The sequence below is a fragment of the Pristiophorus japonicus genome, chromosome Y (assembly GCF_044704955.1).
Source record: "Pristiophorus japonicus isolate sPriJap1 chromosome Y, sPriJap1.hap1, whole genome shotgun sequence".
NCBI lineage: Eukaryota > Metazoa > Chordata > Chondrichthyes > Pristiophoridae > Pristiophorus > Pristiophorus japonicus.
The window spans coordinates 34933877-34956502 of NC_092011.1; positions in this window are offsets into that span (position 1 = coordinate 34933877).

Here is a 22626-nt window from a genome sequence, read left to right on the forward strand (position 1 = left end):
TTACCAGGATGTTACACTGCAGAGTATAGAGAGGAAATTTAGCAGGTTGTTGCACTGGCGAGGGTACTGAGGAGAATCAACAAGATCCTGCAGTGGAGAGGTTGCAGAGGAGATTTATAAGGCTATTGCACTGGAGAGGGTACAGAAGAGATTTACGAGGATGTTCCAGTTGTTAGGGAATAGTGTAGATTTAGCAGGTAATTGCGCTGTAGAGGACGACAAATGGTTTGATTAGGGCAGCGAAAATGAAGTACGAAAAGAAGCTTGCAGGGAACATTAAGGCGGATTGCAAAAGTTTCTATAGGTATGTAAAGAGAAAAAGGTTGGTGAAGACGAACGTAGGTCCCCTGCAGTCAGAATCAGGGGAAGTCATAACGGGGAACAAAGAAATGGCAAACCAATTGAACAAGTACTTTGGTTCGGTATTCACTAAGGAGGATACAAACAACCTTCCGGATATAAAAGGGGTCAGAGGGTCTAGTAAGGAGGTGGAACTGAGGGAAATCTTTATTAGTCGGGAAAATTGTGTTGGGGAAATTGATGGGATTGAAGGCCGATAAATCCCCAGGGCCTGATGGACTGCATCCTAGAGTACTTAAGGAGGTGGCCTTGGAAATAGCGGATGCATTGACAGTCATTTTCCAACATTCCATTGACTCTGGATCAGTTCCTATGGAGTGGAGGTTAGCCAATGTAACCCCACTTTTTAGAAAAGGAGGGAGAGAGAAAACAGGGAATTATAGGCAGGTCAGCCTGACCTCAGTAGTGGGTAAAATGATGGAAACAATTATTAATGATGTCATAGCAGTGCATCTGGAAAATGGTGACATGATAGGTCCAAGTCAGCATGGATTTGTGAAAGGGAAATCATGCTTGACAAATCTTCTGGAATATTTTGAGGATGTTTCCAGTAAAGTGGACAAAGGAGAACCAGTTGATGTGGTATATTTGGACTTTCAGAAGGCTTTCGACAAGGTCCCACACTAGAGATTAATGTGCAAAGTTAAAGCACATGGGATTGGGGGTAGTGTGCTGACGTGGATTGAGAACTGGTTGTCAGACAGGAAGCAAAGAGAAGGAGTAAACGGGTACTTTTCAGAATGGCAGGCAGTGACTAGTGGAGTGCCGCAAGGTTCTGTGCTGGGGCCCCAGCTGTTTACATTGTACATTAATGATTTAGACGAGGGGATTAAATGCAGTATCTCCAAATTTGCGGATGATACTAAGTTGGGTGGCAGTGTGAGCTGCGATAAGGATGCTATTAGGCTGCAGAGTGACTTGGATAGGTTAGGTGAGTGGGCAAATGCATGGCAGATGAAGTATAATGTGGATAAATGTGAGGTTATCCACTTTGGTGGTAAAAACAGAGAGACAGACTATTATCTGAATGGTGACAGATTAGGAAAAGGGAAGGTCAACGAGACCTGGGTGTCATGGTACATCAGTCATTGAAGGTTAGCATGCAGGTACAGCAGGCGGTTAAGAAAGCAAATGGCATGATGGCCTTCATAGCGAGGGGATTTGAATACAGGGGCAGGGAGGTGTTGCTACAGTTGTACAGGGCCTTGGTGAGGCCACACCTGGAGTATTGTGTACAGTTTTGGTCTCCTAACTTGAGGAAGGACATTCTTGCTATTGAGGGAGTGCAGCGAAGGTTCACCAGACTGATTCCCGGGATGGCGGGACTGACCTATCAAGAAAGATTGGATCAACTGGGCTTGTATTCACTGGAGTTCAGAAGAATGAGAGGGGACCTCATAGAAACGTTTAAAATTCTCACGGGTTTAGACAGGTTAGATGCAGAAAGAATGTTCCCAATGTTGGGGAAGTCCAGAACCAGGGGTCACAGTCTGAGGATAAGGGGTAAGCCATTTAGGACCGAGATGAGGAGAAACTTCTTCACCCAGAGAGTGGTGAACCTGTGGAATTCTCTACCACAGAAAGTAGTTGAGGCCAATTCACTAAATATATTCAAAAGGGAGTTAGATGAAGTCCTTACTACTCGGGGGATCAAGGGTTATGGCGAGAAAGCAGGAAGGGGGTACTGAAGTTTCATGTTCAGCCATGAACTCATTGAATGGCGGTGCAGGCTAGAAGGGCTGAATGGCCTGCTCTTGCACCAATTTTCTATGTTTCTATGTTTCTAATATAGAGGAGTTTTACCATGATGTTACATTAGAGAGGGTGCAGAGGAGATTTACCAGAATGTTGCACTAGAGATGATACAGAGGAGATTTATTAGGATGTGGCACTGGAAGGGTACATAAGAGATTCAACATAAAGTTCCACTAGACAGGGTTCAGAGAAGATTTAGCAGAATGTTACACCAGTGAGGGTACAGAGGAGTTTTAACATGATATTGTACTAGAAAGGGTGCAGAGGAGATTTATCATGGTGGTGCACTGCAGAGGGTAGAGAGGAGATTTACAAGGATGTTGCAGTAGAGAGGGTACAGAGGAGATTTATCAGAATGTTACACTGGAGAGAATAGAGAGGAGATTTAGCAGGTTGTTGCACTGGGAGTGTATAGAGAAGATTCAATAGGATGTTGCAGTGGAGAGGTTACAGAGGAGATTTATCAGGATGTTGCGCTAGAGAGGATACCGTGCAGATTTTCCAGGATGTTCGACTAATGAGGTACAGAGGAGATTTACGAGCATTTTGCACTGGAGACATTACAGAGGAGATTTACCAGGATGTTACACTGCAGAGGATAGAGAGGATATTTAGCAGATTGTTGCACTGACGAGGGTACTGAGGAGATTCAACAGGATCCTGCAGTGGAGAGGTTGCAATGGAGATTTACAAGGCTATTGCACTGGAGAGGGTACAGAAGAGATTTACGAGGATGTTCCACTAGGAAGGGTACAGTGTAGATTTACCAGGTTATTGAGCTGTAGAGAATATAGAGGAGTTTTACCATGATGTTAGAGAGGGTGCAGAGGAGATTTACCAGGATGTTGCACTAGAGATGATTCAGAGGACATTTTTTAGGATGTGGCCCTGGAAGGGAACAGAAGAGATTCAACATAAAGTTCCACTGGACAGGGTTCAGAGAAGATTTACCAGAATGTTACACCAGTGAGGGTACAGAGGAGTTTTAACATTATATTGAACTAGAGAGGGTGCAGAGGAGATTTACCAGGGTGGTGCACTGCAGAGGGTAGAGAGGAGATTTACAAGGATGTTGCAGTAGAGAGGGTACAGAGGAGATTTACCAGAATGTTACACTGGAGAGAATAGAGTGGAGATTTAGCAGGTTGTTGCACTGGGAGTGTATAGAGAAGATTCAATAGGATGTTGTAGTGGACAGGTTGCAGAAGAGATTTACCAGGATGTTGCACTGGCGAGCATAGTGATGAGATTTACCAGGATGTTGCACTAGAGAGGGTTCAGAGGAGATTTACCTGTTTATTGCAGTATAGAGTGTACTGAAGAGTTTTACCAAGATGTTACGCTAGTGACGGTACGGAGGAGATTTATCAGGATGTTGCGCTAGAGAGGATACAGAGGAGATTTTCCAGGATGTTCGACTAATGAGGTACAGAGGAGATTTACGAGCATTTTGCACTGGAGACATTACAGAAGAGATTTACAATGCTGTTGCACTAGAGAGGGTACAGAAGAGATTTCCCAGGTTGATGCTCTAGAGAGGGTACAGTGTAGATTTACCAGGTTATTGCGCTGCAGAGAATATAGAGGAGATTTACCAAGATGTTACACTAGAGAGGGTGCAGAGTAGATTTACCAGGATGATGCACTATAGATGATACAGAGGAGATTTATTAGGATGTGGCCCTCGAAGCGTTCAGAAGAGATTCAATATAAAGTTCCACTAGACAGGGTTCAGAGAAGATTTACCAGAATGTTACACCAGTGAGGGATCAGTGCAGATTTACCACGATACTGTGCTGGAGAGGGAAAAGTGGAGATTTACAGAGTGTTCTACTGTGGAGGGTACCATTAAGATTTACCAGGATGTTACACTGGAAAGGGTACAGAGGAGTTTAAACATGATACTGTACTAGAGAGGGTGCAGAGGAGATTTACCAGGATGTTGCACTGCAGAGGGTAGAGAGGAGATTTACAAGGATGTTGCAGTAGAGAGGGTACAGAGGAGATTTAACAGAATGTTACACATGAGAGTATAGAGAGGAGATTTAGCAGGTTGTTGCACTGGGAGAGTATAGAGAAGATTCAATAGGATGTTGCAGTGGAGAGGTTGCAGAAGAGATTTACCAGGATGTTGCACTGGAGAGCATAGAGAGGAGATTTACCAGGATGTTGCACTAGAGAGGGTACAGAGGAGATTTACCTGGTTATTGCGGTATAGAGTGTACAGAAGTGTTTTACCAAGATGTTATACTAGTTACGGTACGGAGGAAATGTATCAGGATGTTGCGCTAGAGAGGATACAGAGGAGATTTTCCAGGATGTTCGACTAATGAGGTACAGAGGAGATTTACGAGCATTTTGCACTGGAGACATTACAGAAGAGATTTACAATGCTGTTGCACTAGAGAGGGTACAGAAGATATTTCCCAGGTTGATGCTCTAGAGAGGGTACACTGTAGATTTACCAGGTTATTGCGCTGCAGAGAGTATAGAGGAGATTTACCAAGATGTTACACTAGAGAGGGTGCAGAGGAGATTTACCAGGATGTTGCAGTAGAGATGATACAGAGGAGATTTATTAGGATGTGGCCCTGGAAGGGTACACAAGAGATTCAACATAAAGTTCCACTAGACTGGGTTCAGAGAAGATTTACCAGAATGTTAGACCAGTGAGGGAACAGTTGAGATTTACCACGATAATGTGCTGGAGAGGGAACAGTGGATATTTACAGAGTGTTGCACTGTGGAGGGTACCATGAAGATTTACCAGGATGTTACACTGGAAAGGGTACAGAGGAGTTATAACATGATATTGTACTTGAGAGGATGCAGAGGAGATTTACCAGGATGTTGCACTGTAGAGGGTAGAGAGGAGATTTACAAGGATGTTGCAGTAGAGAGGGTACAGAGGAGATTTACCAGAATGTTACACTGGAGAGAATAGAGAGGAGATTTAGCAGGTTGTTGCACTGGGAGAGTATAGAGAAGATTCAACAGGATGTTGCAGTGGAGAGGTTGCAGAAGAGATTTACCAGGATTTTGCACTGAAGAGCATACAGAGGAGATTTACCAGGACGTTGCACTAGAGAGGGTACAGAGGAGATTTACCTTGTTATTACGGTATAGAGTCTACAGAAGAGTGTTACCAAGATGTTACATTAGTGACGGTACAGTTGAGATTGATCAGGATGTTGCGCTAGAGAGGATACAGAGCAGATTTTCCAGGATGTTCGACTAGTGAGTTACAAAGGATATTTACGAGCATTTTTCACTGGAGACATTACAGAAGAGATTTACAAGGACGTTGCACTAGAGAGGGTACAGAAGAGATTTCCCAGGTTGATGCTCTTGAGAGGGTGCAGTGGAGATTTACCAGGATGTTGCAATAGAGAGGGTACAGAGGAGATTTTCCAGATTGATGCTCTAGAGAGGGGGCAGTGGAGATTTACCAGGATGTTACACCAGAGAGGGTACAGTGGAGATTTTCCAGGTTGATGCACTAGTGAGGGTGCTGTGGAGATTTAACAGCATGTTGCACAGGCGAGAGTACAGTATATATTTACCAGGATGTTGCACCAGTAAGAGTAAGGAGGAGGTTTACCACGATATTGCATTGGAGAGGAAAAAGTGGAGATTTACAGAATGTTGACTTTAGAGGGTAGCATAAAGATTTACCGGGATGTTACACTGGAGAGGTTACAGAGCAGTTTTAACATGATATTGTACTAGGGAGAGTGCAGAGGAGATTTATCAGGATGTTGCAGTGGAGAGGTTGCAGAGGGGAATTACCACGTTGTTGTCCTGGAGACGGGGCAGAGGAGATTTACCAGGATGCTGCACTAGAGAGGGTGCAGAGAAGATTTACCTGGTTATTGCGCTACAGAGTGTACACAAGTGTTTTACCAGGATATAACACTAGATACGTTACAGAGTAGACTTAGCAGGATGTTACACTAGAGAGGATACAGAGGAGATTTTCCTGGATGTTCCACCAGAGAGATACAGAGGAGATTTAGGAGCATTTTGCACTGGAGACATTAGAGAGGAGAGTTACCAGGATGTTGCACTGAAGAGTGAAAAGGTGACTTACAGAATGTTGCACTGTAGAGCATACCATGAAGATTTACCAGGATGTTACACTGGAAAGGGTACAGAGGAGTTATAACATGATATTGTACTTGAGAGGATGCAGAGGAGATTTACCAGGATGTTGCACTGTAGAGGGTAGAGAGGAGATTTACAAGGATGTTGCAGTAGAGAGGGTACAGAGGAGATTTACCAGAATGTTACACTGGAGAGAATAGAGAGGAGATTTAGCAGGTTGTTGCACTGGGAGAGTATAGAGAAGATTCAACAGGATGTTGCAGTGGAGAGGTTGCAGAAGAGATTTACCAGGATTTTGCACTGAAGAGCATACAGAGGAGATTTACCAGGACGTTGCACTAGAGAGGGTACAGAGGAGATTTACCTTGTTATTACGGTATAGAGTCTACAGAAGAGTGTTACCAAGATGTTACATTAGTGACGGTACAGTTGAGATTGATCAGGATGTTGCGCTAGAGAGGATACAGAGCAGATTTTCCAGGATGTTCGACTAGTGAGTTACAAAGGATATTTACGAGCATTTTTCACTGGAGACATTACAGAAGAGATTTACAAGGACGTTGCACTAGAGAGGGTACAGAAGAGATTTCCCAGGTTGATGCTCTTGAGAGGGTGCAGTGGAGATTTACCAGGATGTTGCAATAGAGAGGGTACAGAGGAGATTTTCCAGATTGATGCTCTAGAGAGGGGGCAGTGGAGATTTACCAGGATGTTACACCAGAGAGGGTACAGTGGAGATTTTCCAGGTTGATGCACTAGTGAGGGTGCTGTGGAGATTTAACAGCATGTTGCACAGGAGAGAGTACAGTATATATTTACCAGGATGTTGCACCAGTAAGAGTAAGGAGGAGGTTTACCACGATATTGCATTGGAGAGGAAAAAGTGGAGATTTACAGAATGTTGACTTTAGAGGGTAGCATAAAGATTTACCGGGATGTTACACTGGAGAGGTTACAGAGCAGTTTTAACATGATATTGTACTAGGGAGAGTGCAGAGGAGATTTATCAGGATGTTGCAGTGGAGAGGTTGCAGAGGGGAATTACCACGTTGTTGTCCTGGAGACGGGGCAGAGGAGATTTACCAGGATGCTGCACTAGAGAGGGTGCAGAGAAGATTTACCTGGTTATTGCGCTACAGAGTGTACACAAGTGTTTTACCAGGATATAACACTAGATACGTTACAGAGTAGACTTAGCAGGATGTTACACTAGAGAGGATACAGAGGAGATTTTCCTGGATGTTCCACCAGAGAGATACAGAGGAGATTTAGGAGCATTTTGCACTGGAGACATTAGAGAGGAGAGTTACCAGGATGTTGCACTGAAGAGTGAAAAGGTGACTTACAGAATGTTGCACTGTAGAGCATACCATGAAGATTTATCAGGATGTTACACTGGAGAGGGTACAGAGCAGTTTTAACATGATATTGTACTAGAGAGGGTGCAGAGGAGATTTATCAGGATGTTGCAGTGGAGAGGTTGCAGAAGAGATTTACCAGAATGTTACACTGGAGTAGGTAGAGAGGAGATTTTGCAGGTTGTTGCACTGGCGAGTGTACAGAGGAGATTCAACAGGATGTTGCAGTGGAGAGGTTGCAGAGGAGATTTACTAGAATGTTGCACTGTAGAGGGTACAGATGAGATTTACCAGGATGTTGCACTAGAGAGCGTATAGAGGAGATTTATCTGGTTATTGCTCTATAGAGGGTAGAGAAGAGTTTTACCAGAATGTTATACTAGATATGGAACGGAGGATATTTAGCAGAATCTTGCACTAGAGAGGATACATAGGAGATTTTCCAGGATGTTCCACTAGAGAGGTACAGAGGAGATTTACGAGCATTTTGCACTGGAGACATTACAGAAGAGATTTACAATGCTGTTGCACTAGAGAGGGTACAGAAGATATTTCCCAGGTTGATGCTCTAGAGAGGGTACACTGTAGATTTACCAGGTTATTGCGCTGCAGAGAGTATAGAGGAGATTTACCAAGATGTTACACTAGAGAGGGTGCAGAGGAGATTTACCAGGATGTTGCACTAGAGATGATACAGAGGAGATTTATTAGGATGTGGCCCTGGAAGGGTACACAAGAGATTCAACATAAAGTTCCACTAGACTGGGTTCAGGGAAGATTTACCAGAATGTTAGACCAGTGAGGGAACAGTGGAGAATTACCACGATAATGTGCTGGAGAGGGAAAAGTGGAGATTTACAGAGTGTTGCACTGTGGAGGGTACCATGAAGATTTACCAGGATGTTACACTGGAAAGGGTACAGAGGAGTTATAACATGATATTGTACTTGAGAGGATGCAGAGGAGATTTACCAGGATGTTGCACTGTAGAGGGTAGAGAGGAGATTTACAAGGATGTTGCAGTAGAGAGGGTTCAGAGGAGATTTACCAGAATGTTACACTGGAGAGAATAGAGAGGAGATTTAGCAGGTTGTTGCACTGGGAGAGTATAGAGAAGATTCAACAGGATGTTGCAGTGGAGAGGTTGCAGAAGAGATTTACCAGGATTTTGCACTGAAGAGCATACAGAGGAGATTTACCAGGACGTTGCACTAGAGAGGGTACAGAGGAGATTTACCTTGTTATTGCGGTATAGAGTCTACAGAAGAGTGTTACCAAGATGTTACATTAGTGACGGTACAGATGAGATTGATCAGGATGTTGCGCTAGAGAGGATACAGAGCAGATTTTCCAGGATGTTCGACTAGTGAGTTACAAAGGATATTTACGAGCATTTTTCACTGGAGACATTACAGAAGAGATTTACAAGGGCGTTGCACTAGAGAGGGTACAGAAGAGATTTCCCAGGTTGATGTTCTAGAGAGGGTGCAGTGGAGATTTACCAGGATGTTGCACTAGAGAGGGTACAGAGGAGATTTTCCAGATTGATGCTCTAGAGAGGGGGCAGTGGAGATTTACCAGGATGTTACACCAGAGAGGGTACAGTGGAGATTTTCCAGGTTGATGCACTAGTGAGGGTGCTGTGGAGATTTAACAGCATGTTGCACAGGAGAGAGTACAGAATAGATTTACCAGGATGTTGCACCAGTAAGAGTAAAGAGGAGGTTTACCAAGATATTGCATTGGAGAGGAAAAAGTGGAGATTTACAGAATGTTGACTTTAGAGGGTACCATGAAGATTAACCTGGATGTTACACTGGAGAGGTTACAGAGCAGTTATAACATGATATTGTACTAGGGAGAGTGCAGAGGAGATTTATCAGGATGTTGCAGTGGAGAGGTTGCAGAGGGGAATTACCACGTTGTTGTCCTGGAGACGGGGCAGAGGAGATTTACCAGGATGCTGCACTAGAGAGGGTGCAGAGAAGATTTACCTGGTTATTGCGCTACAGAGTGTACACAAGTGTTTTACCAGGATGTAACACTAGATACGTTAAAGAGTAGACTTAGCAGGATGTTGCACTAGAGAGGATACAGAGGAGATTTTCCTGGATGTTCCACCAGAGAGATACAGAGGAGATTTAGGAGCATTTTGCACTGGAGACATTACAGAGGAGAGTTACCAGGATGTTGCACTGAAGAGTGAAAAGGTGACTTACAGAATGTTGCACTGTAGAGCATACCATGACGATTTATCAGGATGTTACACTGGAGAGGGTACAGAGCAGTTTTAACATGATATTGTACTAGAGAGGGTGCAGAGGAGATTTATCAGGATGTTGCAGTGGAGAGGTTGCAGAAGAGATTTACCAGAATGTTACACTGGAGTAGGTAGAGTGGAGATTTTGCAGGTTGTTGCACTGGCGAGTGTACAGAGGAGATTCAACAGGATGTTGCAGTGGAGAGGTTGCAGAGGAGATTTACTAGAATGTTGCACTGTAGAGGGTACAGATGAGATTTACCAGGATATTGCACTAGAGAGCGTATAGAGGAGATTTACCTGGTTATTGCTCTATAGAGGGTAGAGAAGAGTTTTACCAGAATGTTACACTAGATATGGAACGGAGGATATTTAGCAGAATCTTGCACTAGAGAGGATACATAGGAGATTTTCCAGGATGTTCCACTAGAGAGGTACAGAGGAAATTTACGAGAATTATGCACTGGAGACATTAAAGAGGAGATTTACCAGAATGTTTTACTGGAGAGGGGACAGAGGAGATTTATCAGGATGCTGCACTAGAGTGGGACCAGAGGAGATTCCCCAGGACGTTGCTCTAGTGAGTGTTCAGTGGACATTTACCAGGATATTGCACTGGAGAGGATAATGATGAGAATTAACGGAATGTTGCACTAGAGAGTGTACTGATGAGATATACGAGGATTTTGCACAAGAGAGAGTACAGTGGAGATTTACCAGGATGTTGCACTAGCGAAGGTACAGACGAGATTTAGCAGAATGTTGCACTGCAGAGGATAAAGAGGAGATTTTCAAGAATGTTGCTCTAGAGAGGGTACAGAGGAGATTTACCAGCATGTTGCACTGGAGAGGTTACAGAGGAGAATTAGCAGGATGTTACACTGGAGATTGTAGAGTGGATATGTTGCAGGTTATCGCACTTGCGAGGGTACTGAGGAGATTTAACAGGATCTTGCAGTGGATTGATTACGGAGGAGATTTAACAGGATATAGCACTGGAATGGGTACAGAGGAGATTTACCAGGTTGTTGCGCTGGAGAGTGTACACAGGAGATTTACCAGGATGTTGCACTAGGTATGGTACAGTGTAGATTTACTAAGTTATTGAGCTGTAGAATGTACAGAGGAGATTTACCATGATGTTACACTAGAATGGTACAAAGGAGATTTAGCAAGATGTTACGCTGGAGAGGGTACATAGGGGATTAATAGGACTTTGCACTAGAGATGGTGCTGAGGCGATTTACCAGGATGTTGCACTGCAGATCGTGCATTGATAACTTGCGAGGAAGTTGACCTAGAGAGGGTACAGAGATGATTCTCCAGGATGTTGCGATGGAGAGGGTACAGAGGAGTTTTACAAGGATTTTACAATGGAGAGGTTATGGAGGAGAAGTACCAGGATGTTGCACTGCAGAGTTTACAGAGGAGATTTACCAGGATGCTGCACTGTAGAGAGTACAGGGGAGATTAACAGAATATTCCACTAGAGAGGGTACAGAGGAGATTTACCAGGATGTTACACTGCAGAGGATAGTGAGGATATTTTGCAGGTTGTTGCACTGGCGAGGATACTGAGGAGATTCAACAGGATCCTGCAGGGTAGAGGTTGAAAAGGAGATTTACAAGGCTATTGCACTGGAGAGGGTACAGAAGAGATTTACCAAGATATTCCACTAGAAATGGTACAGTGTAGATTTACCAGGTAATTGCGGTGTAGAGATTATAGAGGAGTTTTAACATGATGTTACTCTAGAGAGGGTGCAGAGGAGATTTACCAGGATGTTGCACTGGAGATAATACAGAGGAGATTTATTAGGATGTAGCCCTGGAAGGATACAGAAGAGATTCAACATAAAGTTCCACAAGACAGGGTTCGGAGAAGATTTACCAGAATGTTGCACCAGTAAGAGTAAAGAGGAGGTTTACCACGATATTGATCTGGAGAGGGAAATGTGGAGATTTACTGAATGTTGACTTTAGAGGGTACCATGAAGATTTACCTGGATGTTACACTGGAGAGGGTACTGAGCAGTTTTAACATGATATTGTACTAGAGAGGGTGCAGAGGAGATGTATCAGCATGTTGCAGTGGAGAGGTTGCAGAGGAGATTTACCACGATGTAGTACTGGAGACGGTACAGAGGAGATTTACCAGGATGTTGCACTAGAGAGGGCACAGAGGAGATTTACCTGGTTATTGCGCTATAGAGTGTACAGAAGTGTTTTATCAGGATGTTACATTAGAGATGTTACAGAGGAGATTTAGCAGGATATTGCACTAGAGCGGATACAGAGGAGATTTTCCAGGTTGTTCCACCAGAGAGATACAGAGGAGATTTACGAGCATTTTGCATTGGTGACATTTCAGAGGAGAGTTACCAGGATGTTGCAATGGAGCGTGAACAAAGGTGACTTACAGAATGTTGCACTCTAGAGGGTACCATGAAGATTTACCAGGATGTTACACTGGAGAGGGTACAGAGCAGTTTTAACATGCTATTGTACTGGCGAGGGTGCGGAGGAGATTTATCAGGATGTTGCAGTGGAGAGGTTGAAGAAGAGATTTACCAGGAATTTGCACTGGAGATGTTACAGAGGAGATTTACCAGGATGTTGCACTAGAGAGGGAATAGAGGTGATTTACCTTCTTATTGCGCTATATTGTGTACGGAAGAGTTTTACCAGGATGTTACATTAGAGACGGTACAGAGGAGATTTAGCAGGATTTTGCTCTAGAGAGGATACAGAGGAGATTTTACAGGATGTTCCTCTAGAGAGGTACAGAGGAGATTTACGAGCATTTTTGCACTGGATACATTACAGAGGAGATTTATCAGGATGTTGCACTGGAACGGGAACAGAGGTGATTTACAGAACGATGCTCTGTAGAGGGTACCATGAAGCTTTCCCAGGATGTTACACGGGAGAGGGTACAGAGCAGTTTTATCACGATATTGTACTAAAGAGGGTGCAGAGGAGATTTACAATGATGTTGCAGTAGAGAGGGTAAAGAAGAAATTTACCAGGATATTCCACTAGAGAGGTTACAGTGTAGATTTACCAGGTAATTGCGGTGTAGAGAGTATAGAGGAGTTTTACCATGATGTTAGTCTAGAGAGGGTGCAGAGGAGATTTACACGATGATGCACTGGATATAATACAGAGGAGATTTATTAGGATGTGGCCCTGGAAGGATACAGAAGAGATTCAACATAAAGTTCCACTAGACAGGGTTCAGAGAAGATTTACCAGATTGTTATACCAGTGAGGTTACAGTGGAGATTTACCACGATATTGTGGTGGAGAGGGAACAGTGGATATTTACAGAATGTTGCACTGTAGAGGGTACCTTGAAGATTTACCAGGATGTTACACTGGAAGTGTACAGAGAAGTTTTAACATGATATTGTACTAGAGAGGGTGCAGAGGAGATTTACCAGGATGTTGCACAACAGAGGGTAGAGAGGAGATTTACAAGGATGTTGCACTGAGAGAATATAGAGAAGATTCAACAGGATGTTGCAGTGGAGAGGTTGCAGAAGAGATTTACCAGGATTTTGCACTGGAGAGCATACAGAGGAGATTTACCAGGATGTTGCACTAAAGAGGGTACAGAGGAGATTTACCTGGTTATTGCGTTATAGATTGTAAAGAAGAGTTTTACCAAGATGTTACACTAGTGACGGTACAGACGATATTTATCCGGATGTTGCGCTAGAGAGGATACCGTGCAGATTTTCCAGGATGTTCTACTAGTGAGGTACAGAGGAGATTTACGAGCATTTTGCACTGGAGACATTGCAGAGGAGATTTACAAGGATGTCCGACTAGCGAGGGTACAGAAGAGATTTCCCAGGTTGATGCTCTAGAGAGGGTGCAGTGGAGATTTCCCAGGATGTTGCTCTAGAGAGGGTGCAGTGGAGGTTTACCAGGGTGTTGCAATAAACAGGTTACAGAGGAGATTTTCGCGATTGATTCTTTAGAGAGGGGGCAGTGAAGATTTACAAGGATGTTACACCAGAGAGGGTAGAGAGGAGATTTTCCTGGTTGATGCTCTAGAGAGGGAGCTTTGGAGATTTAGCAGGATGTTGCACAGGAGAGAGTGCAGAGGAGATTTTACAGGATGTTGCACTGGAGAGGATACAGAGTAGATTTACCACGATGTTACACTGGAGCGGGTACATAAGGGATTTAACATGACTTTGCAATAGAGAGAATGCAGAGGCGATTTACCAAGATGTTGCACTGGATGTGTACCGAGGTGTTTTATCAGGATGTTACTCTGGAGAGGGTACAGAGGAGAAGTATCAGGATGTTGCATTGAGAGGGTACAGAGGAGATTTACCTCGATGTTGCACTGCTGATTCTGCAGAGGAGTCTTATCAGGATGAGGCACTGTATAGAGTAAGGGGAAGATTCATCAGAATATTGCACTCGAGAGGGTATAGAGGAGATTTACCAAATGTTGCACTGCAGAGGATAAAGAGGAGATTTTCAAGAATGTTGCTCTAGAGAGGGTACAGAAGAGATTCACCAGGATGTTGCACTGGAGATGATATAGAGGTGATTTATTAGAATGTGGCCCTGTAAGGGTACAGAAGAGATTCAACATAAAGTTCCACAAAACAGGGATCGGAGAAGATTTACCAGTTGTTGACTTTAGAGGGTACCATGATGATTAACCTGGATGTTACACTGGAGAGGGTATAGAGCAGTTTCAACATGATATTGTACTAGAGAGGGCGGAGAGGAGATTTATCAGCATGTTGCAGTGGAAAGGTTGCAGAGGAGATTTACCACGATGTTGTACTGGAGACGGTACAGAGGAGATTTACCAGGATGTTGCACTAGAGAGGGTGCAGAGGAGATTTACCTGGTTATTGCGCTATAGAGTGTACAGAAGTGTTTTACCAGAATGTTACACTAGAGATGTTCCAGATGAGATTAACCAGGATGTTGCACTAAAGAGGGTACAGAGGAGAATAACCTGGTTATTGTGCTATAGATTGTACAGAGGTGCTTTACCAGGATGTTACACTAGAGACGTTACAGAGGAGATTTAGCAGGATTTTACACTAGAGATGATACAGAGGAGATTTTGCAGGATGTTCCACCAGTGAGATACAGAGGAGATTTACGAGCATTTTGCACTGGAGACATTACAGAGGAGAGTTATCAGGATGTTGCAGTGGAGCGTGAACAAAGGTGACTTACAGAATGTTGCACTGTAGAGAGTACCATGAAGATTTACCAGGATGTTACACTGGAGAGGGTACAGAGCAGTTTTAACATGCTATTGTACTGGAGAGGGTGCAGAGGAGATTGATCAGGATGTTGCACTGGAGAGGTTGAAGAAGTGATTTACCAGGATGTTGCACTGGAGACGTTACAGAGGAGATTTACCAGGATGTTGCACTAGAGAGTGAATAGAGGGGTTTTACCTTCTTATTGCGCTATAGTGTGTACGGAAGAGTTTTACCAGGATCTTACACTAGAGACGGTACAGAGGAGATTTAGCAGGATGTTGCACTAGAGAGGATACAGAGGAGATTTTACAGGATTTTCCTCTAGAGAGGTACAGAGGAGATTTACGAGCATTTTTGCACTGGACACATTACAGAGGAGATTTATCAGGATGTTGCACTAGAAAGGGAACAGAGGTGATTTACAGAACGTTGCACTGTAGAGGGTAACATGAAGATTTCCCAGGATGTTACACGGGAGAGGGTACAGAGCAGTTTTATCATGATATTGTACTAAAGAGGGAGCAGAGGAGATTTACAAGGATGTTGCAGTAGAGAGGGTACAGAAGAGATTTAACACAATGTTACACAGGAGTAGGTAGAGAGGAGATTTGGCAGGTTGTTGCACTGGCGAGGGTACAGAGGAGATTCAACAGGATGTTGCAGTGGAGAGGTTGCAGACGAGATTTACCAGAATGTTGCACTATAGAGGGTACAGATGAGATTTACCAGGATGTTGCACTAGAGAGGGTATAGAGGAGATTTACCAGGTTATTGCTCTATAGAGTGTAGCGACGAGTTTTACCAGGATGTTACACTAGATAAGCAACGGAGGAGATTTAGCAGGATCTTGCAATAGAGTGGAAATATAGGAAATTTTCCAGAATGTTCCACTAGAGTGGTACAGATGAGATTTACGAGAATTTTGCACTAGAGACATTACAGAGGCGATTTACCAGAATGTTGTACGGGAGAGTGTACAGAGGAGATTTATCAGGATGTTGCATTAGAGAGGGACCAGAGGAGATTCCCCAGGACGTTGCTCTAGTGAGCGTTCATTGGAGATATACCAGGATGTTGCACTGGAGTGGATACAGATGAGAATTACCTGCATGTTGCACTAGAGAGGGTACTGAGTAGATATACCAGGACTTTGCACTAGAGAGGGTACAGTGGAGATTTATCAGGATGTTGCACTAGCGAGGGAACAGAGGAAATTTAGCAGGATGTTGCACTGCAGAGGATAAAGAGGAGATTTTCAAGAATGCTGCTCTAGCGAGGGTACTGAGGAGATTTACCAGCATGTTGCACTGGAGAGGTTATAGAGGAGAATTACCAGGATGTTACACTGGAGAGGGTACAAAGGAGATTTAGCAAGATGTTATGTTGGAGAGGGTACATAGGGGATTTAATAGGACTTTGCACTAGAGATGGTGCTGAGGCGATTTACCAGGTTGTTTCACTGCAGATCGTGCAGAGATGATTTACGAGGAAGTTGCGCTAGAGAGGGTACAGACAAGATTCTCCAGGATGTTGCGCTGGAGAGGGTACAGAGGAGTTTTACAAGGATGTTTCAATGGAGAGAGTATGGAGGAGAAGTACAAAAATACTACACTGCGCAGTTTACAGAGGAGATTTACCAGGATGCTGCACTGTAGAGAGTACAGGGAATATTTAGCAGAATATAGCACTAGAGAGGTTACAGAGGAGATTTACCAGGATGTTACACTGCAGAGGATAGAGAGGATATTTTGCAGGTTGTTGCACTGGCGAGGATACTGAGGTGATTAGCAGGATCCTGCAGTGGAGAGTTTGCAGAGGAGATTTACAAGGCTTTTGCACTGGAGAGGGTACAGAAGAGATTTACCAGGATGTTCCTCTAGAAAGGATACAATGTAGATTTACCAGGTTATTGCGGTGTAGAGAGTATAGAGGAGTTTTACAATGATGTTATTCTAGAGAGGGTGCAGAGGAGATTTACCAGGATGTTGCACTAGAGATGATACAGAGGAGATTTATTAGGATGTAGCCCTGGAAGGATACAGAAGAGATTCAACATAAAGTTCCACTAGACAGGGTTCAGAGAAGATTTACCAGAATGTTACACCAGTGAGGTTACAGTGGAGATTTACCACGATATTGTGCTGGAGAGGGAACAGTGGATATTTACAGAATGTTGCACTGTCGAGGGTACAATGAAGATTCACCAGGATGTTACAGTGGAAAGGGTACAGAGAAGTTTTAACATGATATTGTAACTAGAGAGGGTGCAGGGGAGATTTACCAGGATGTTGCACGGCAGAGGGTAGAGAGGAGATTTACAAGGATGTTGCAGTAGAGAGGGTACAGAGGAGATTTACCAGAATGTTACACTGGAGAGAATAGAGAGGAGATTAAGCAGATTGTTGCACTGGGAGAGTATAGAGAAGATTCAACAGGATGTTGCAGTGGAGAGGTTGCAGAATAGATTTACCAGGATTTTGCACTGGAGAGCATACAGAGGAGATTTACCAGGATGTTGCACTAAAGAGGGTACAGAGGAAATTTACCTGGTTATTGCGTTATAGAGTGTACAGAAGAGTTTTACCAAGATGTTACACTAGTGACGGTACAGAGGAGATTTATCAGGATGTTGGGCTGGAGAGGATACAGATGAGATTTTCCAGAATGTTAGACTAATGAGGTACAAAGGAGATTTACGAGCATTTTGCACTGGAGACATTGCAGAGGAGATTTACAATGATGTTCGACTAGCGAGGGTACAGAAGTGATTTACCAGGTTGATGCTCTAGCGAGGATGCAGTGAAGATTTCCCAGGATATTGCTCTAGAGAGGGTGCAGTGGAGATTTACCAGGATGTTGCAATAGAGAGATTACAGAGGTGATTTTCCAGATTGATGCTCCAGAGAGGGGGCAGTGGAGATTTACGAGGATGTTCCACCAGAGAGGGTACAGAGGAGATTTTCCTGGTTGATGCTCTAGAGAGGGAGCTCTGGAGATTTACCAGGATGTTGCACAGGAGAGAGTACAGAGGAGATTTTCCAGGATGTTGCACTGGAGAGGATACAGAGTAGATTTACCATGATGTTACACTGGAGCGGGTACATAAGGGATTTAACATGACTTTGCACTAGAGAGAATGCAGAAGCGATTTACCAAGATGTTGCACTGGATGTGTAATGAGGAGTTTTATCAGGATGTTACTCTGGAGAGGGTACAGAGGAGAATTACAAGGATGTTGCACTTGAGAGGGTACAGAGGAGATTTACCTCGATGTTGCACTGCAGATTCTGCAGAGGAGAATTACCAGGATGAGGCACTGCATAGAGTAAGGGGAAGATTTATCAGAATATTGCACTAGAGAGGGTAAAGAGGAGATTTACCAGGATGTTGCACTGCAGAGGATAAAGAGGAGAATTACAAGAATGTTGCTCTAGAGAGGGTACAGAAGATATTTACCAGGATGTTGCACTGGAGATGATATAGAGGTGAATTATTAGGATGTGGCCCTGTAAGGGTACAGAAGAGATTCAACATAAAGTTCCACAAGACAGGTTTCGGAGAAGATTTACCAGAATGTTGCACCAGTAAGAGTAAAGAGGAGGTTTACCACGATATTGCTCTGGAGAGGGAAAAGTGGAGATTTACAGAATGTTGACTTTAGATGTTACCATGAAGATTTACCTGGATGTTACACTGGAGAGAGTACAGAGCAGTTTTAACATGATATTGTACTAGAGAGAGTGCAGAGGAGATTTTTCAGGATGTTGCAGTGGAGAGGTTGCAGAGGAGATTTACCACGATGTTGTACTGGGGACGGTACAGAGGAGATTAACCAGGATGTTGCACTAGAGAGGGTACAGAGGAGATTTACCTGGTTATTGCGCAATAGAATGTACAGAAGTATTTTACCAGGATGTTACACTAGAGACATTACAGAGGAGATTTGGCAGGATGTTGCACTAGAGAGGATAAAGAGGAGATTTTCCAGGATGTTCCACCAGAGAGATACAGATGAGATTTACGAGCATTTTGCACTGGTGACATTACAGAGGAGAGTTACCAGGATGTTGCACTGGAGAGTGAACAAAGGTGACTTACAGAATGTTGCACTGTAGAGCGTACCATGAAGATTAAGCAGGATGTTACACTGGAGAGGGTACAGAGCAGTTTTAACATGATATTGTAGTTGAGTGGATGCAGAGGATATTTATCAGGATGTTGCAGTGCAGAGGTTGCAGCAGAGATTTACCACGGTGTTGAACTGGAGACGGTACAGAGGAGATTTTCCAGGATGTTGCATTAGAGAGGTAACAGAGGAGATTTACCTGGTTATTGCGCTATAGAGTGTACAGAAGTGTTTTACCAGGATGTTACACTAGAGATGTTACAGAGGAGATTTAGCAGGATTTTGCACTAGAGAGGATACAGAGGAGATTTTCCAGGATGTTCCACCAGAGAGATACAGAGGAGATTTACACTGGATGTTGCACTGGAGAGTGCACAACGGTGACTTACAGAATGTTGCACTCTAGAGGATACCATGAAGATTTACCAGGATGTTACACTGGAGAGGGTACAGAGCAGTTTTAACATGCTATTGTACTAGAGAGGGTGCAGAGGAGATTTATCAGGATGTTGCAGTGGAGAGGTTGCAGAAGAGATCTACCAGGATGTTGCACTGGAGACGTTACAGAGGAGATTTACCAGGAAGTTGCACTAGAGAGGGAATAGAGGGGATTTACCTTCTTATTGCGCTATAGTGTGCATAGAAGAGCTTTACCAGGATGTTACACTAGAGACGGTACAGAGGAGATTTAGCAGAATGTTGCACTAGAGAGGATACAGAGGAGGTTTTACAGGATGTTCCACTAGAGAGGTACAGAGGAGATTTACGAGCTTTTTTGCACTGGATACATTACAGAGGAGATTTATCAGGATGTTGCACTGGAAAGGGAACAGAGGTGATTTACAGAACGTTGCACTGTAGAGGGTACAAAGAAGATTTCCCAGGATGTTACACGGGAGATGGAACAGTGCAGTTTTATCACGATATTGTACTAGAGAACATGCAGAGGAGATTTACAACGATCTTGCAGTAGAGAGGTTACAGAAGAGATTTACCAGAATGTTACACTTGAGTAGATAGAGAGGAGATTTGGCAGGTTGTTGCACTGCCGAGGTTACAGAGGAGATTCAACAGGATGTTGCAGTGGAGAGGTTGCAGAGGAGATTTACCAGAATGTTGCACTCTAGAGGGTACAGATGAGATTTACCAGGATGTTGCACTAGAGAGGGTATAGAGGAGATTTACCTGGTTATTGCTCTATAGAGGATAGAGTAGAGTTTTACCAGGATGTTACACTAGATACGGAACGGAGGAGATTTAGCAGGATCTTGCACTAGAGAGGATACATAGGAGATTTCCCAGGATGTTCCACTAGAGAGGTACAAGTGGAGATTTACGAGAATTTTGCACTGGAGACATTACAGAGGCGATTTACCAGAACGTTGTACTGGAGAGGGTACAGAGGAGATTTATCAGGATGTTGCATTAGAGAGGGACCAGAGGAGATTCCACAGGACGTTGCTCTAGTGAGGGATCAGTGGAGATATACCAGGATGTTGCACTGGAGAGGATACAGATGAGAATTACCTGCATGTTGCACTAGAGACGGTACTGAGTAGATATACCAGGATTTTCCACTAGAAAGGGTACTGTGAAGATTTACCAGGATGTTGCACTAGCAAGGAAACAGAGGAGATTTAGCAGGATGTTGCACTGCAGAGGATAAAGAGGAGATTTTCAAGAATGTTGCTCTAGATAGGGTACTGAGGAGATTTACCAGCATGTTGCACTGGAGAGGTTACAGAGGAGAATTACCAGGATGTTACACTGGAGAGGGTACAAAGGAGATTTAGCACGATGTTATGCTGGAGAGGGTACATAGGGGATTTAATATGACTTTGCACTAGAGATGGTGCTGAGGCGATTTACCAGGTTGTTGCACTGCAGATCGTGCAGAGATGATTTACGAGGAAGTTGCGCTAGAGAGAGTACAGGGAAGATTCTCTAGGATGTTGCGCTGGAGAGGGTACAGAGGAGTTTTTCAAGGATGTTACAATGGAGAGGGTATGGAGGAGAAGTACCAGGATGTTGCACTGAAGAGTTTACAGAGGAGATTTACCAGGATCCTGCACTGTAGAGAGTACAGGGGATATTTAGCCGAATATAGCACTAGAGAGGGTAAAGAGGAGATTTACCAGGATGTTACACTGCAGAGGATAGAGAGGATATTTAGGACGTTGTTGCACTGGTGAGGGTACTGAGGATATTCAACTGGATCCTGCAGTGGAGAGGTTGCAGAGGAGATTTACAAGGCTATTGCACTGGAGAGGGTACAGAAGAGAATTACCAGAATGTTCCACTAGAAAGGGTACAATGTAGATTTACCAGGTTATTGCGATGTAGAGAGTATAGATGAGTTTTACCATGATGTTACTCTAGAGAGGGTGCAGCGGAGATTTACCAGGATGTTGCACTATAGATGATACAGAGGAGATTTATTAGGATGTGGCCCTGGAAGGATAGAGAAGATATTCAACATAAAGTTCCACTAGACAGGTTTCAGAGAAGATTTACCAGAATGTTACACCAGTGAGGGTACAGTGGAGATTTACCACAATATTGTTATGGAGAGGGAACAGTGGAGATTTATAGAATGTTGCACTGTAGAGAGTACCATGAAGATTTACCAGGATGTTACACTGGAAAGGGTACAGAGGAGTTTTAACATGATATTGTACTAGAGAGGGTGCAGAGGAGATTTACCAGGATGTTGCACTGCAGAGGGTAGAGAGGAGATTTACAAGGATGTTGCAGTAGAGAGGGTACAGAGGCGAATTACCAGAATGTTACACTGGAGAGAATAGAGAGAAGGTTTAGCAGGTTGTTGCACTGGGATAGTACAGAGAAGATTCAAAGGATGTTGCAGTGGAGAGTTTGCAGAGGAGATTTACAAGGATTTTGCACTGGAGAGCATACAGAGGAGATTTACCAGGATATTGCACTAGAGAGGGTACAGAGGAGATTTACCTGGTTATTGTGGTATAAAGTTTACAGAAGAAGTTTAACAGGATTTTACACTAGTGGCGGTTCAGAGGAGATTTATCAGGATGTTGGGCTAGAGAGGATACAGATGAGACTTTCCAGGCTGTTCGACTAATGAGGCACAGAGGAGATTTACGAGCATTTTGCATTGGAGACATTACAGATGAGATTTACAAGGATGTTGCATTAGAGAGGGAACAGAATAGATTTCCCAGGTTGATGCTCTAGAGACGGTGCAGTGGAGATTTTCCAGCATGTTGCTCTAGAGAGGGTGCAGTGGAAATTTACTAGGATGTTGCAATAGAGAGGGTACAGAGGAGATTTTTAGATTGATGCTCTAGAGAGGGGGCAGTGGAGATTTACGAGGATGTTACACCAGAGAGGGTACAGCGCCGATTTTCCTGGTTGATGCTCTAGAGAGGGTGCTGTGGA